This window comes from Danio rerio, chromosome 20, assembly GCF_049306965.1.
Source record: "Danio rerio strain Tuebingen ecotype United States chromosome 20, GRCz12tu, whole genome shotgun sequence".
Lineage (NCBI taxonomy): Eukaryota > Metazoa > Chordata > Actinopteri > Cypriniformes > Danionidae > Danio > Danio rerio.
In genome coordinates, this window is record NC_133195.1 from 22836384 (window position 1) to 22853173 (window position 16790).

A 16790-nucleotide genomic window follows, 5' to 3' on the forward strand; every position below is an offset into this window, starting at 1 on the left:
TGCGGTGAATCCTTTGTACTCTATTTGCCACAAACGTGTTGAAACGGCGGGCTTCATTGTTTATGTAGCCTAACACCACTTGTGAGTCAGTCCAGAAAAACGCTTCTGCATCTGCCAGGTTCATTTCCTCCTTCAACATGTCATTCACTGCAACTGACACCACTGCGGCAGCCAATTCTAGCCGAGGAATTGTTGTGATCTTGAGTGGGGCCACTCTAGATTTTGCCATGAGCAATGAACAACTGATGTCACCTTGCTCGTTCTCGAGTCTGAGATATGAACACTGACCATATCCACTCATGCTGGCATCTGAGAAGTGGTGAATCTCTCTCCTTATGATTCTCCCAAAGCCAGAAGGCATAATACAACGAGGCACTTCAATCTTTTCTAGGTTAACTAGATCTGCCTTCCAGTGTTCCCATGCTGATTGTAGATCAGCGGGTAAGTTATCATCCCAACCCATACCACTTCGGCACATTTCTTGCAGAATGGTCTTTCCTTTGAGTACAAAGGGGGCAAGAAAGCCTAAGGGATCAAACAATGAGGCCACTATAGACAGTATCCCTCTACGAGTTGCTGGTTGGTCCTTAACAGTGATATGGAATTTGAAATTGTCTTGTTCCAGACTCCAGTAAATGCCCAAAGCTCTTTCCAAAGGCTGATCAGTGAGAGCAAGATCGACAGCTGTAACATCTACCGCACACTCTGAGGGTGGTATTGTCTTCAAGACTTCCTTGTCATTAGACACAAACTTGTGAAGCCTTAAGCTTCCCAGTGCACAAAGCTGACGAGCTTCTTCAGCCAATTTGATGGCCTTCTCTGTGCTTTCAATGCTGGAAACTCCATCATCCATGTAGAAATCTTGCATAATAAATTGCGAGCCCAGAGGATACAGACGTTCACCTTCTCTTGCAAGATGCTTCAGCCCATAGTTAGCGCATCCAGGGGACGATGAGGCTCCAAACAAATGCACTGTCATGCGGAAGGTTTGAGGCTGTGAATTGAAATCTCCATTTCTCCACCATAGAAATCGTAAATAATCACGATCTGCATGGTCTACATGAAATTGGTGGAACATTTTCTCCACGTCACACATTAGGGCTACAGGGTACTGTCTGAACCTCAAAAGGATGCCAGTTAAGCTGTTCCTCAGATCTGGGCCAGTTAGAAGATGGTCGTTCAAGCTAGTTCCCTTGTATCTGGCTGAACAGTCAAAAACTATACGCAATTTCCCTGGCTTTTTCGAGTGGTACACTCCGTGATGTGGTATGTACCATCTTTCTCCTTCTCGTCCTTCCTCAAACACCTGTTCTGCATTACCCTTCTCTATTACTTCCTCCATGAATGTTACATAATGCTCTCTGTACTCCTGATCCCTCATTAATCTCCTCTTCAAATGTTGAAGTCTTATGACAGCAAGAGGTTTGTTATCTGGAAGATATGGTCTTTTCCTGAATGGCTGGGGCATTTCCAGATGACTATCCTTGTTCAATCTGATATTCTCTTGCAGCTTTCTCAGAAACATGATGTCCTCCTGAGACGTCACTTTTGTGTGCCCTTCTGTGTCCTTGAAATCAGATTCCAGCACTTTTATCACATCTGTGGGAGTTACTGCAGGTATTTCCTTGATAGACACTCTATGACACATGGCAGCACTGCTTTGGGGCTCAAAATGTGTTAAGGAAGGACCTATAATGCTCCATCCGAGGTCCGTGCGAACAGCATATGGTTCATTCTCCGTTCCAAGAATTACTTCTCGGGGCGCTAGCGCTCTGGAACAATTGTATCCTATCAATAGTCCAACCTCACAATTTTGAAGTGGGGGAATTTTGTCTGCTAGAGTGGCTAGATGTTTCCAATGACTTGCAGTCTCCATTGTAGGGATGTGTGCGCGATCCACAGGAATGCATTCTTTGGTGTATGCAGGGGGTAGATCTATAATCAGTGAGGAATTGAAACCTCTAACTCGAAGACCAGAAATCCTTTCACTTGACATCAAGGAGTCCTTTCCAACCAAAGTAGTGAGTTTAAGCGTCACGGGACAGGAGTCAACTTTAAGACTTTTGCATACTGCACATTCAATAAAGACTGAATCGCTTTGTGTGTCTAACAGAGCATAGACAAGCTTCTCAGAAACTGGTTCTTTATGTGTGGACAACCACACTGGCACAATCATAGAGGTGTTAACAGGCGTGCATCCAGATTCTACACTCAATGACATTGTCGCAACTCCTTCATGGGCATTTTCTGGGCTCTGAGCAGAAGAAGACCTCACCTTTCTATTGAAGCTGTCGTCATGTAGGCAGGTAGGGTGTCTTCCCTTACAGGTGTTGCAGCAATGTCGGGAGCGGCAGTCCTTGGCACTGTGACCCAGCCTCAAACATCCATAGCACAATCTTGTATCCTTTACGAACTGTCTACGTTCTTCAAGAGACCTTGCAGAGAATTTAGAACACTCATGAATTTGATGTTCACCATTTTGACAGAACAGACATGGCTTATTGACCTTTCCAGTGGGCTTTGAATTATCATGCTGTGTGACAGTCTTTGTATGGAAGACATTAGCTTTAGGTTTACTGACCTTGAAATAAATTTTCTCTTTGTTAGGTTCTGAAACATGAAGGGCATGAAAGGATGTGACTGGATTACAGGCAACTTCAGCTTCAACAGACATGAAATGGGCGAATTCTTGAAAAGTTGGAAAATCTTGTGTTTCACTCAACGTTTGTGTGGTTTGACGATTCCAGCGGGCAGCCGCCCAATCAGGGAGTTTGCTTACAAGTTTCCTATTCTCTTCGCAATCATTCAATATTTCTAGTCCCTTTACATGTGGCATTGCATCCTTACATGAGTTCAAGAAATCAGAGAAATTTCGAAGTCCTACCGAGTCCTTGGATTGAATTTTGGGCCAGCATGCAAGTTTCTCTCTGAATGCTCGTTGTATGATGAATGGCTGTCCGTAGCGATCTAGAAGCCTCTTCCACGCGTCCTTGTAAGCCTCCTCATCATTTCTGTAAAAGATACCATCTAGCACTTTCAGAGCAGGCCCAGTAACGTACTTCTTCAGGTAGTATAACTTGTCTCCTGAAGAGATATGCCTTTTATCAATGAGTGATTGAAATGAAGCCTTCCACTCTATGAAGTGAATGGGGTCACCACTGAAAACTGTGGGCTCTGGCATAGGAAGTCTGTTTAGTGTTATGCTATCTTGGACAGCCTGCGCTAATTGAGACACATCAGCGTTGGGTCTCTGTAATGAAATGTTAGGCGTTGGATTAACGGAGGATAAGTATACTGGTTTATGCGTGGGAGGGCTTACAGGTTGCTGCAGCCCTTCATCTTGATTAACAGTGTCAACAGTTTCTTCCTTGTCATACACCTCCAGTCTTGCTCTAGCTGCTCTTACCTCCTTCATCGCTTGGAGCCTTTCAAACTCGCCTTTTTGAGCCTCAAGTTCTTTTCTTTGCTTCTCTTCTAGAAGTCGTAATTTTTCTCTTTGCTCCCTTTCTTCTATTACAGTAGCATATTCTGCTTCCTTAGCTGCTAGCTCTGCTGCTGCTTCTATGCGTTTAGCCATTAGTATAGAATTCAGAGAGGGTTGACTTATAGGTGTACTGGATTTGGAGCTGATGCGTGAAACAGTAGAACCATAAACAGAGCGAGCGTAGTCTCGTTCAAGCAGCTCACGTAAATGCCCCTTTACGGTTTCATTGTCAAAGCCTCCATCTACCCCTGAGATCCTCTCGTATGCAATTTTTACTATATCCTTAGTAACAGCATCACAAGCATCAATTTTCCTTCTCATATCAGTGGGTGGAGTTACATTACTTCTAACCCTTATGTATGCATTCATCACACTGTCCTTTTCCTTTTCCAATGAGTCTATGAGTGATGCTAATTCACTCTCAGAAATGTCTAATTTCAACTGACTTCTTGCTTTCCGAGCCTCAGCCTTCCATTTTTCATATGCATGCATAAGCTTTCTTTCTGCTTTATGAGACTCCTCCCTTTGATATGCAAGCATCCTGTCTGTCTGAGTTTGTTCACGGGTAGAGCGACGTACATTTGTGTCTAATTCTTCAGATTGAACTTCTATTTCTTCATCATCTTCTTTGTTTTGAACATTATCAATTTGTTCGTTTACCTTTGCAGGAGTGCACAAATTGGAACCGTGATCCGTCATCATTTACATCAGCAAATAATGTCAGTGGGTGCAAGCTCTTACTGTAACAGCCCGGTTGGAGAAATAAAAGGATTAAACTCATGCACTGATGTTGCACTGTCCTCCTTTGTGCCTTTATTGTTGCATTTGCCGTCCTTAAAGACTGTACAACACCGTAAGAGCTTGTTCTCCCTTCCAACCAGGTGTTCAAACAATGAAGATGAACAGAACAAAAAACAAACTCAAATATGCATTAAATCTCTCCTAAATCAGTCCTTAAATGTAACATTAGCTCCGTGCATTTCTCTGTGCAAGCGATCGCTGTCTCCCTCGTGCTAGGCGCGCTTCTCCGATCTCCTTGCTTCCGTGATCTGCGCGCTCTCGCGCACCTGACCACTTCCGGCAAGCCGCGCGTCAAAATAAGGGTCTCTATAGGCTAAATAACTTAGTGCAAAGCGGAGTTCAAATAAATAACAAAAACACAACAACTTTTAAAGAAATAGAGAAGTAATTAAAAGCAGCATAAATAATTAACACTGAAACCTAACTTAAATGACTTGGGGTTATTTACAATGCATATAACATTGGCTTAATGTTCAGCGGAGATGTTTAAGGTTTCCACTTTTACACACATTGATCAGTTTAAGATAATATTTCTAAAATTGAGTTTTGAATAGATTTAAAAAGTGCACTTTTGTGTGTCTGCCTTTTTTATTGATCAAGTGGTAGAGGATGATATGACATTTCAGAATGTAAGCAGTACTAAAAACTAGTTTTTAGAGTGATAATTTAATTAATCTAGTTACAGTATATGTCCTTGTCGAAGGTCAGGGAATTTTAGCTAATTATTTATTACAACAGAACAAGCCATTCTCGTAACTTTGTTTTTTGTGTGACTAAAATGTAGGCAATGAATAACCAAGACTAAAGCGAGAAATACCGCTTTGTCTTTAAAAAAAAAGGTGAAGAGATGAACAGAAACTCAGAGTTTATAGAATAAAACCTCCTCCTAACCAGATTAGGCAAGGCAAGGCAAGTTTATTTATATAGCACATTTCATACACAATGGCAATTCAAAGTGCTTTACATAAACAAGAATAAAAGAAACAAGTAAAATAAAAATAAAAACAAATAATAAAAATGCGTAAAAACAAAACAAAACATAAAAACAGGTAAAATGTGATATAAAAGAATGAAGAAGAAGAGATTAGGTTCACAGAGTAAGTTACCACAGTAACTGAGTAAAAGTTTCCTCTCTTTCAGAAACAGGCTTGACTTACCCTGCTTTCCAAAGTTTGACACACCTACCATTTTTATTCATTCATTCATTCATTCATTTTCATTTCGGCTAAGTCACCTTATTTATCAGGGTTCACCACAGCAGAATGAGCCGCCAACTTATCCAGCATGTTTTTGCAGCGGATGCCCTTCCAGGGGCAACCAATCTCAGGGAAACATCCACACACTCTCATACACTACGGACAATTTAGCCTACCCAATTCACCTGTACCATATGTCCTTGGACTGTGGGGGAAACCAGAGCACTCGGAGGAAACCCATGCAAAAGCAGGGAGAACATACAAACTCCACATAGAAATGCCAACTGACCCAGCCGAGGCTCGAACCAGCGACCTTCTTGCTGTGGGCCGACAGCACTACCTACTGCGCCACTGCGTCACCCACCTGCCATTTTAAAACAGATAATCCAGAGTTTTTTTCACTTCAGTTTTAGCATACTCTGAGTTTTCAATAATCCTCCTATCAGAAATGGGGCCCAAGTCAGAAAGATGAGTACATTATGCACATTATGATCAAACACAAATTAGGCTACATTATTGGGACATAATTGAGCAAAGTTCCTTAAGAGAGAGAGAGAGAGAGAGAGAGAGAGAGTAAGAGAGAGAGAGAGAGACTAAAGCACAGTTGCAGGAGTTGTGGACTGAAGTAACCGCTGATCTGCAGAAATGCCTCTGGATTTCTCATCATTGAGAGAACTCATCTATTAGTTTCTGCAATTCAGCTGAAGTTTCCTTTACTTGCTCTTGCAGTTTGGGTAATATACCAGTACCTCCCACAAACCCAAGACCCTTAGTGTGTATGATCTTATCTGCAAGTGTTAAAATAAAGCTAAACACAAATGAACTAAGTACAAATATTTTGCTATTGCTGCACTGGCTTGATCTGCAGTCTTGATTGAATAAATCATCTGCAGAAAATCAACAAGCCTAAAGGAGGAGGAAACATGTTTGAGGCTATTGTTTCTAGTTTCCTGCTGAATTTAAGAGGATATGAAAGCAAGAAAATAAACTGTTCTGTTTTTTTCTGTGCTCAAACAGCTGTCCTCAGTAGATACATGGCACATCATCAGTCAGTTTTTGCTGACTGCAGACAAACTTCTGGAGGAAAACAAATAAGTCATCCATGCAGGAAAGTGAGAACAGCTTTCTGAAGAACAAGATCAAATCTCAGTTTTAATAAATAGAAGTGTCGAAAACGGTTATAATAAGCAATAGTACACTAATTACTGTTGAACGTAATGATTTCTCTGAATCAAACTACATATGAGTCACACAGCTCAGCGGAGAAATCCATATTTTATGAATAACACAGTGCAATGCACAAACATATAGTGGTCAAGTAACAAAGCCTGCATATTTTGCAGAAATATGAAGATTAATGTCCTGCCAGGATTTATTTCCCCTCTGGGAACCACGATTTGGCGGGGTTCTTCAGTAATTGAAAAGTAAAATATTCCACTGAATGCATTAGACTAAGGACAGACTGCTTCATGATCAATAAATCGATATTTATCTGTGTTCATCAGCGTTTGAACAAACTCAATCATTATGGAATCATGTCAACAACTGTCATTAACTTCAGAAATCATTGGCGAATAAACTGAACTAGTACAGAAACTAAAAACAAGTCACTTCCCTCAAGTGAAAGAGCTTTTCAAGTTTTTGATGCTGCAAGTCCTGATAAGCGTAAGATCTTTTTATTAATGTTTTTTAGTGTTTTATGACAACAGTATCTTCAGCAGAAAAGATGTCCAAATATGCCATTTTAAATTGTAAAGAAATCTGTGTTTTAGAAACTAATGAAGGCAGCAGAAGTCAAAGATTCATTTGAATTATTTAGCCTGACATGTTTACTGCTCTAAATTTTCTTAAATGTTTACCGTGTCATTTTAATCCAAGGTTATCATATTGTCAGAATCCTTTACAGGCCCGTCTAGTAGTCATATGTAGAGTGCACACATGTACATTAGCTGTTGCCGGTGAACATCTTAAAATAGACGTCAAAACTTTGATATACTGTTTCTGAGGTATGTGTAAGATTTATTTATTTATTTATTTTATTTATTTATTTTTTAGGACAACAGTGTCTCCAGCAGAAAAGATATCCAAAGATGCTGTTTTAAATTGTAAAGAAATCTGTGTTTTTCAATCTGATGAGAAAGTTAATGATTCATTTGAATTATTTAGCCTGACATGTTTACTGCTCCAAAATATTTGAAATGTTTCTCAAAATTAAATAGATTATATTCAAAGGGGGGAAAGTGTTTTTTTTATATACAGACATTTAAAAAAGATATTTTAGAGCAGCAATCTTGACATTATATTTTTATCCAAGGTTATCATAAAGTCAGAATCCTATACCAGCCCATGCCTACATGTTTGCTAAATGTTGTGGTAATCTGGGAATATCATGTTTGAATGCTTGTAAGTATATATATTTTACTGTTACATATTTCAGCTTTACCAGAACCTGTTAATAATACTGGTGGAAAAACTGGAAATCTTTTTGCCCCAGGTGTGAAAAATAGTTTCCGATTAAGCAATCATGCCAGGGGCCTTTGATGAGGCCAAATACTTACTAACTGCAGCCTTTTTTCCTAGTAATCATTCCAATAATTACAAGTGTTTCCAAAGACTCACTAAAAGTGAAAATACTGAAAAAAGTTTAAAAAAAAAAAACAAAAAAAAAAAACTGCTGCATTCTTCAACAGTCTATTTAGAAACAACACTATCAAATCCTCAATGGAACTGCGAGAATTTGTGAGCATTGACTAAAAGCTTTTTTTTAAGTGTTCAATGTTCAATGCAGTTACATTCCCTAAGTTAAAATTTCTGGTAATTTTCTGTAATTTCATATCCGTTATTTTAAGTTATTTATCCGCTAATTTAATGGCTGTTATTTAATGTTTTTTTTTTTCTGGCACCCCAGCTGCTAATTAATTAATTTACAAAAAAATAATGTTAATTAAAAAAATTATTTTATATTTTTATACCACTAAAAATGACGCTTAAGAAAACAAAAACTCTTTCGCATTGCCTACTCATCTAGGCATGGGATGATAACTGGTTTCAAGGTTTATCAATAATTGTTTTGCTTTGGACTCATATATATATATATATATATATATATATATATATATATATATATATATATATATATATATATATATATATATATATATATATATATATATATATGAGTCCAAAGCAAAACGATTTTGGGAATATGGTAAAATTGTGCATAGTCTACCGGCATGCATGAGTACTTGACAACCAATGTGTTAGATAAAAAGTACCCATTCAAGGCACACTGGGTCACCTCAAGTCTAGCATGAGGCATTCCTGCAACAAGACTTGACATCTCTGCACTGCTATAAAATACTTCTTTACAATTATATGCAATTATTTGTATTGATTAGTATTGATCGTAAATCTAATGCTAATGCTACAGTATAATAAAGCTGAGCTGATATAAACCAACAATAAGTGGTTGCATTCTTAACTAAAATTAACAATTATTAAATACTGGAAACAATGTATTGCTTAACATTAACAATTGTTAGCGACAAGAAATTCTTTAAAACTTCTTCCTGTTAGTTTAGTGATTAACAGCAAATGGATAAGTACTAGTGTGTATTGATGAAGTACTATTGAGTATGAAAATTAGCAATAGATTTACTACAAATAAAAGCCATGGGTATTATAGTTAAACCATGGTAACCATCCCTGCCAGGTTTTGCAACACCATGGTATTTCGCCACAAGGTACCGAAACAATGTGGTTATAAATGTGAAAAAAGACTTGCACTACAGTAACAGTGGCGTAGCGGAGGGGGGGGGGGGGGGTGATTAGGGGGCCCCACGTCGTCGCAATTTTCAATAATTTAAAATCCAGGAACCGCAATAATCAAACTCTTGGGAACAACTGTGGACGGAACCAAAGTTCACAGGTCTGTGTTCTCTGAACACCTCTCAAGCGGTGGACTACTTCATTCTGATTGCTTGCCGCCGAACTGCGTCATAGCCAATGAAGTTTCTCGCCACCGGTTCTCGTTAAAAAATTAATGACTTCTGGCTACTTTGACGCTCTCGCCGCTTTCGGTTTGTGATCGCTCCTCAGTTTGTGAAGGATTCCCCGCGTTGTCGCTCCACTTCGCCTCCTTTTCCCGCACCTCAATTTGTGACATAGATATATACACTAGATATCGCATAGGGACCCTGAGCATGCGTCAATAGCGCCGCCACATTGGTACAGTGCTCCCAGGACAAATGTCATTCAACCGCACTAGACAAGTGTTATTACGTGAAGATGCGGGACTGTAGCGCTGTCTACGAGTGTAGTAACGAGCAAACAAAGAAAACAAAGCACAAAGGCAGAACAATCAATAGGTAGGATTAAGTTTTTTACGTTTTTGTATGTTCTGAAATTTGTGCTAAACAGGTCAGGTTATTGATAATACAGCCACTTACTGCATTCAGCATAAGGCAAAGTAGCTCAAATTCGCACTAAACACTCGGCTTATGCTAGTTTTGTTGAATAAAATCAGCAAACAATGAAAAAGAAATGACAACGAGATGCTGCGCTGCCAGAAACTTGTGTTATTGTCGGCGAGTGAACGAGTCGTTCATAATGGAGATTCATTCACAAACGAATCGCTCCCTCCGTCAGTATGAGAAGTGAAAGCAGGAGAGGAGCTGTATTTCAGGACATGATTAGATCAGATTTAACAGGGAGGGTGAATAGTACATTTCTGTACACACAAACACAAGCTTTTTGTCAGGAATGCCTGTGCTATGGAACAAAATCAATGCCTAAAGTCTTGAATTAAAAAGCTTGTTGAATATCACAAACTGAAAAAAATAATACACCGTATTAACAAGTTCTTGCATTTTAATGACTTGAATTCCAGGGTTTGTATTTTTAGGTCCTGAATTTTAACATATCTGTTTATTTAAGCTGTGAATATTTCAACGAAAAATATTTCAAACACGTTTTCATACTTAAAAATTCAATAATTCATATTCAATTTTCAGATTTCACTTAAAAAATATTCAATACCCTTTAAAAATACGATGTATAATATTCAAAAGGTAATTTTCAGTTCATTTTATTTCAGTTCTAATATTCGCTTCCATAAATTCAGTGGATCAAATTCGACTGTTAAAATTCAACATTACATCCGGGAACTGCAGGAGAAGCAATAGATTGCAGATTGAAGATCGCCAGCTGCTCTAGCTTTCACCAGCAGGTGGAGATGGAATAATGTAAGATTTTTAACCCAGTAACAGTAGGGGTTCAATCTTCAACTGGCTGGCAGGAGCCGCCAGTGGCGGGTCACGTGACCTGCCACTGGCTGGTGGCAGCCGCCAGTGTCCAACTGTCGGGTAGCATGACCTGCCAGTGGCAGCCGCATTTTACCCGGCAGTTGACAAATGGCAGCCAGAGCCTGGTTGGAAGACATATTAACAACTGGCTGGTGGGTCAGGTGTCCTACCAGTGACTGCTTGGTCGCCATTAACAACTGGCTAGTGGGTCAGGTGTCCTACCAGGGGCTGCTTGGTAGCAGGTAAGGTCTACCCAAGCAGCTCAGTTTAACAGTGCTTAAGCCCTCTGAGTGTGGCGTCTAATTAGCACTCTCTTTCTGGGGAATCAAATTATTAATTTATGAAATGTATAGTCTTCATGGTATTCTGGTTTACATACCTTATATTTGCAGCAAAAATATTCGAAATAAGGTTTTCAAATGACCCTTTAACAGACTGGTGGGATATTGACGCTAATCAACTTGCAGTCTCCAGCCAGTTAGCTCAGAGTTTAACGCGTTCACTTTCTCTTTCTCTGCAGCTGTTTACATTGATTTATCATCATGAATATAATCTTCTGGACCCTTTCTATTATAAATTGGGCATATTAGTCAGGTTTATTCCAGATACAGTGCTCAAAATTGCCATGATTACAACTGGCTGGTCACGCGCAGCTCCACCAGCGCACGCGCAGGTAATGCGTAAGCGCGATCACTATCTTAGTCTGGCGCGTGTCCTTGCGCTCTCTTCCCGATGAATTACATCTTTAATTCATGAAATGTGTATTCTTTTGTGTACACTTGTTTAGACATTTATAGCAGTGTTTTCTCAAAGAAACGCTTCAAACAGCCCTTAAACTGACCGGTGGGTTTGCAACACTCGCTGCGTCACCAGCCAGTTAGCCCGGAGTTTACCGCGTTCACTTTCTCTTTCTCTACAGCTGTTTACATTGATTTACCATCATGAATATAATCTTCTGGACCCTTTCTATTATAAATTGGACATATTAGTCAGGTTTATTCCAGATACAGTGCTCAAAATTGCCATGATTACAACTGGCTGGTCACGCCCTCCCCATGGTCCACCAGCGCACGCGCTTGTTATGCGTAAGCGCGAGAACTATCTTAGACGGGCGCGTGTCCTCGCGCTCTCTTCCAGATGAATTACATTTTTAATTCATGAAATGTGTATTCTTTTGTGTACACTTGTTTAGACATTTACAGCAGTGTTTCCTCAAAGAAGCGCTTCAAACAGCCCTTAAACTGACCGGTGGGTTTGCAGCACTCTGCGTCACCAGCCAGTTAGCTCGGAGTTTTACGCGTTCACTTTCTCTTTCTCTGCAGCTGTTTACATTGATTTACCATCATGAATATAATCTTTTGGACCCTTTCTATTATAAATTGGGCATATTAGTCAGGTTTATTCCAGATACAGTGCTCAAAATTGCCATGATTACAACTGGCTGGTCACGCCCTCCCCACGCACGCGCTGGTTATGCGTAAGCGCGATCACTATCTTAGTCTGGCGCGTGTCCTCGCGCTCTCTTCCAGATGAATTACATTTTTAATTCATGAAATGTGTATTCTTTTGTGTACACTTGTTTAGACATTTACAGCAGTGTTTCCTCAAAGAAGCGCTTCAAACAGCCCTTAAACTGACCGGTGGGTTCGCAGCACTCTGCGTCACCAGCCAGGTAGCCCGGAGTTTAACGCGTTCACTTTCTCTTTCTCTGCAGCTGTTTACATTGATTTACCATCATGAATATAATCTTTTGGACCCTTTCTATTATAAATTGGGCATATTAGTCAGGTTTATTCCAGATACAGTGCTCAAAATTGCCATGAGTGTATGCTTTTCAAGATGGGTGTTATTCATGTATTTTCATGTGTACTCCGAAGCCCCTGGTATCATGCTGCCTAACCTATTTGCTTTTCAGCATGATTTATATAAAGAGATCTTTATACATTATCAAACTAGTGTGCAACTTAAGCAAAACTGATACTAAAATATGTTATAAATCTAGTTTTGTAGTTTGAGCCCAAACAAATATTTGTTGCATTTTAAATTGTTTATGAGTTCATTAGATTGACTATATAAAATCAGTGGATATTATCGTTGCATTTATTGAGTAAATCTGCTATTTGTATTGTAATTCAACGTGTTGGTAATTATCTATGCATTGTCATAAAGCTGCAGAGAAAGTAATAGCCTACACGGTGCTGACTGTCTGCCGACTGAAGCTGAGCGTCCATAACCCACCAGTCTGTTTAAGGGTCGTTTGACCTTGTCTGTGATGAATTTGCTAGAAATATCACTGATGTAACGCAATAGACTTTAAAGTATAAAAAAATATTGTACATGAAATATTGATTGCTTGTATTGAGAGTGCTAAGACAAGCGTCAAAATCTGAGCGCGAGTGCACTGGCGGAGCTGGGAGGGCGTGACCAGCCAGTTGTAATCATGTCAATTTTGAGCACTGTATCTGGAATAAACCTGACTAATATGCCCAATTTATAATAGAAAGGGTCCAGAAGATTATATTCATGATGGTAAATCAATGTAAACAGCTGCAGAGAAAGAGAAAGTGAACGCGTTAAACTCCGGGCTACCTGGCTGGTGACGCAGCGAGTGTTGCAAACCCACCGGTCAGTTTAAGGGCTGTTTGAAGCGCTTCTTTGAGGAAACACTGCTATAAATGTCTAAACAAGTAGACACAAAAGAATACACATTTCATGAATTAAAAATGTAATTCATCTGGAAGAGAGCGCGAGGACACGCGCCAGACTAAGATAGTGATCGCGCTTATGCATAACCAGCGCGTGCATGGGGAGGGCGTGACCAGCCAGTTGTAATCATGGCAATTTTGAGCACTGTATCTGGAATAAACCTGACTAATATGCCCAATTTATAATAGAAAGGGTCCAGAAGATTATATTCATGATGGTAAATCAATGTAAACAGCTGCAGAGAAAAAGAAAGTGAACGCGTTAAACTCCGGGCTAACTGGCTGGTGACGCAGAGTGTTGCAAACCCACCGGTCAGTTTAAGGGCTGTTTGAAGCGCTTCTTTGAGGAAACACTGCTATAAATGTCTAAACAAGTGTACAAAAAAGAATACACATTTCATGAATTAAAAATGTAATTCATCTGGAAGAGAGCGCGAGGACACGCGCCAGACTAAGATAGTGATCGCGCTTACGCATAACCAGCGCGTGCATGGGGAGGGCGTGACCAGCCAGTTGTAATCATGGCAATTTTGAGCACTGTATCTGGAATAAACCTGACTAATATGCCCAATTTATAATAGAAAGGGTCCAAAAGATTATATTCATGATGGTAAATCAATGTAAACAGCTGCAGAGAAAGAGAAAGTGAACGCGTAAAACTCCGAGCTAACTGGCTGGTGACGCAGAGTGCTGCAAACCCACCGATCAGTTTAAGGGCTGTTTGAAGCGCTTATTTGAGGAAGCACTGCTGCAAGCCTGCAAAGGTCTAAACAAATGTACACAAAATAATACACATTTCATGAATTAAAAATATAATATCTTTGGAAGAGAGCGCGAGGACACGCGCCCGTCTAAGATAGTGCTCGCGCTTACGCATAACCAGCGCGTGTGCTGGTGGACCAATGGGAGGGCGTGACCAGCCAGTTGTAATGAAGGCAATTTTGAGCACTGTATCTGGAATAAACCTGACTAATATGTCCAATTTATAATAGAAAGGGTCCAAAAGATTATATTCATGATGGTAAATCAATGTAAACAGCTGCAGAGAAAGAGAAAGTGAACGCGTAAAACTCCGAGCTAACTGGCTGGTGACGCAGAGTGCTGCAAACCCACCGGTCAGTTTAAGGGCTGTTTGAAGCGTTTCTTTGAGGAAACACTGCTATAAATGTCTAAACAAGTGTACACAAAAGAATACACATTTCATGAATTAAAAATGTAATTCATCTGGAAGAGAGCGCGAGGACACGCGCCAGACTAAGATAGTGATCGCGCTTACGCATTACCTGCGCGTGCGCTGGTGGAGCAGCGCGTGACCAGCCAGTTGTAATCATGGCAATTTTGAGCACTGTATCTGGAATAAACCTGACTAATATGCCCAATTTATAATAGAAAGGGTCCAGAAGATTATATTCATGATGGTAAATCAATGTAAACAGCTGCAGAGAAAGAGAAAGTGAACGCGTTAAACTCTGAGCTAACTGGCTGGAGACTGCAAGTTGATTAGCGTCAATATCCCACCAGTCTGTTAAAGGGTCATTTGAAAACCTTGTTTGGAATTTTTTTGCTGCAAATATAAGGTATGTAAACCAGAATACCATGAAGACTATACATTTCATAAATTAATAATTTGATTTCCCAGAAAGAGAGTGCTAATTAGACGCCACACTCAGAGGGCTTAAGCACTGTTAAACTGAGCTGCTTGGGTAGACGTTAGTACCAGCCAGTTGTATTGACAGCTATTTCAGTGCTGTGTCTGATTAACTAGTTTAATGTGTCCAATGCCTAAATGAAAAGCTCCATTATATTACTTTCAGAGAAATTAAAAAAAGCAAGGGAAGCAAACTCAGACCTCCATATTTTGTAGATTTGAGCACACTTTATTTGTAATAAACATTCAGAAATTACCATCATTAAGAATAAATCTGTAAAAATGTTCATATTGTTTATTGTTAACACATTTGATGAAATGAAAGGTCATATGACCTACCAGTTGCCAACTGCTACCAAGCAGCCCCTGGTAGGACGCCTGACTCACCAGCCAGTTGTTAATGGCCACCAAACAGCCACTGGTAGGACACCTGACCCACCAGCCAGTTGTTAATGTCCACCAAACAGCCACTGGTAGGACACCTGACCCACCAGCCAGTTGTTAATGTCCACCAAACAGCCACTGGTAGGACACCTGACCCACCAGTCAGTTGTTAATTTCCACCAAGCAGCCACTAATAGGACACCTGACCCACCAGCCAGTTGTTGAAGGCCACCAACCAGGCTCTGGCTGCCAGTTGTCAACTGCCGGGTAAAATGCGCTGCCACTGGCAGGTCATGCTACCTGACAGTTGGACACTGGCGGCTGCCACCAGCCAGTGGCAGGTCATGTGACCCGCCACTGGCGGCTCCTGCCAGCCAGTTGAAGATTGAACCCCGACTCCCCAGTAAACAGGCGAGAAAAAGGCTAATAAAGGCAAAAAAGTAGCATTTAATTTTAATATCAATGCCTTGGACATTATAAATAATAAAAAGTATGAGTAAAATGAATAAATGAGGTTTTAGTCATCTATATTTGCCCTTATGTAACGGAAGCCAGCTGGTGATCGCGTAAAGCTCACTCCTCGGATCCAGGGACAGACGTTGTTCTGCAATCTTATCGGAGCTTGTCTCCCATGCTGGCTCGCTCTCTGCTCGGACCGGTGCGGTTACTTGCACATAAACCGTCTTTTGATGAATATGATGTTACACATTGTCTATCTTTATTAACTCTTTCTTCCATAGTCGCGAAATATTATATTGACAGCTAAAGAATATAAACGTAAGAGAAAAAGGAGAGGAAATATTATAATAATAATACAAAATAGATAAACATTGACAGGGCTAAGAACAATTACGAACAAAGATTTTCAAAACCAGAGAGATTTTATCAGGATGTCACAAAACAGTTTACTTGGAACTGTTAAACAGTGTTCAGGTATGATTTAAGGTTGGTTATGGATGGCGTGTCTAATTTAAAATAATTTAACAAAACGTGCGAATGCATTAAAGGAGCGTCTTCAGTTATTATTTAAACGCAGCTATGTCAGGATTGGGATAGGTTATAATTTCATTATTTAAATTATGATTGTTATTATTATTATTTTATGACATGTATTTGGGCTATTGCGCTTAAATAAGTCATCCGTGATTCTAAATTAATATTTCTATTTTTCCTTTTTAGCTATCACTTTGCTATCGTCTTTCTCTTCTTCTTTTTTTTTTCTAGTTTTTGGGGTTCTGCCACGGTTAAACGTTTGCAAAATGTCTTTAG

At 39.9% G+C, this 16790-nt stretch overlaps 1 protein-coding gene across 2 annotated transcripts in view; it reads right to left on the reverse strand.

Moving 5' to 3' along the window:
• The window catches only part of sgpp1a (sphingosine-1-phosphate phosphatase 1a), a 37567-nt gene that overhangs the window by 19256 nt on the left and 1521 nt on the right, over positions 1-16790 (reverse strand). The window lies entirely within an intron of this gene.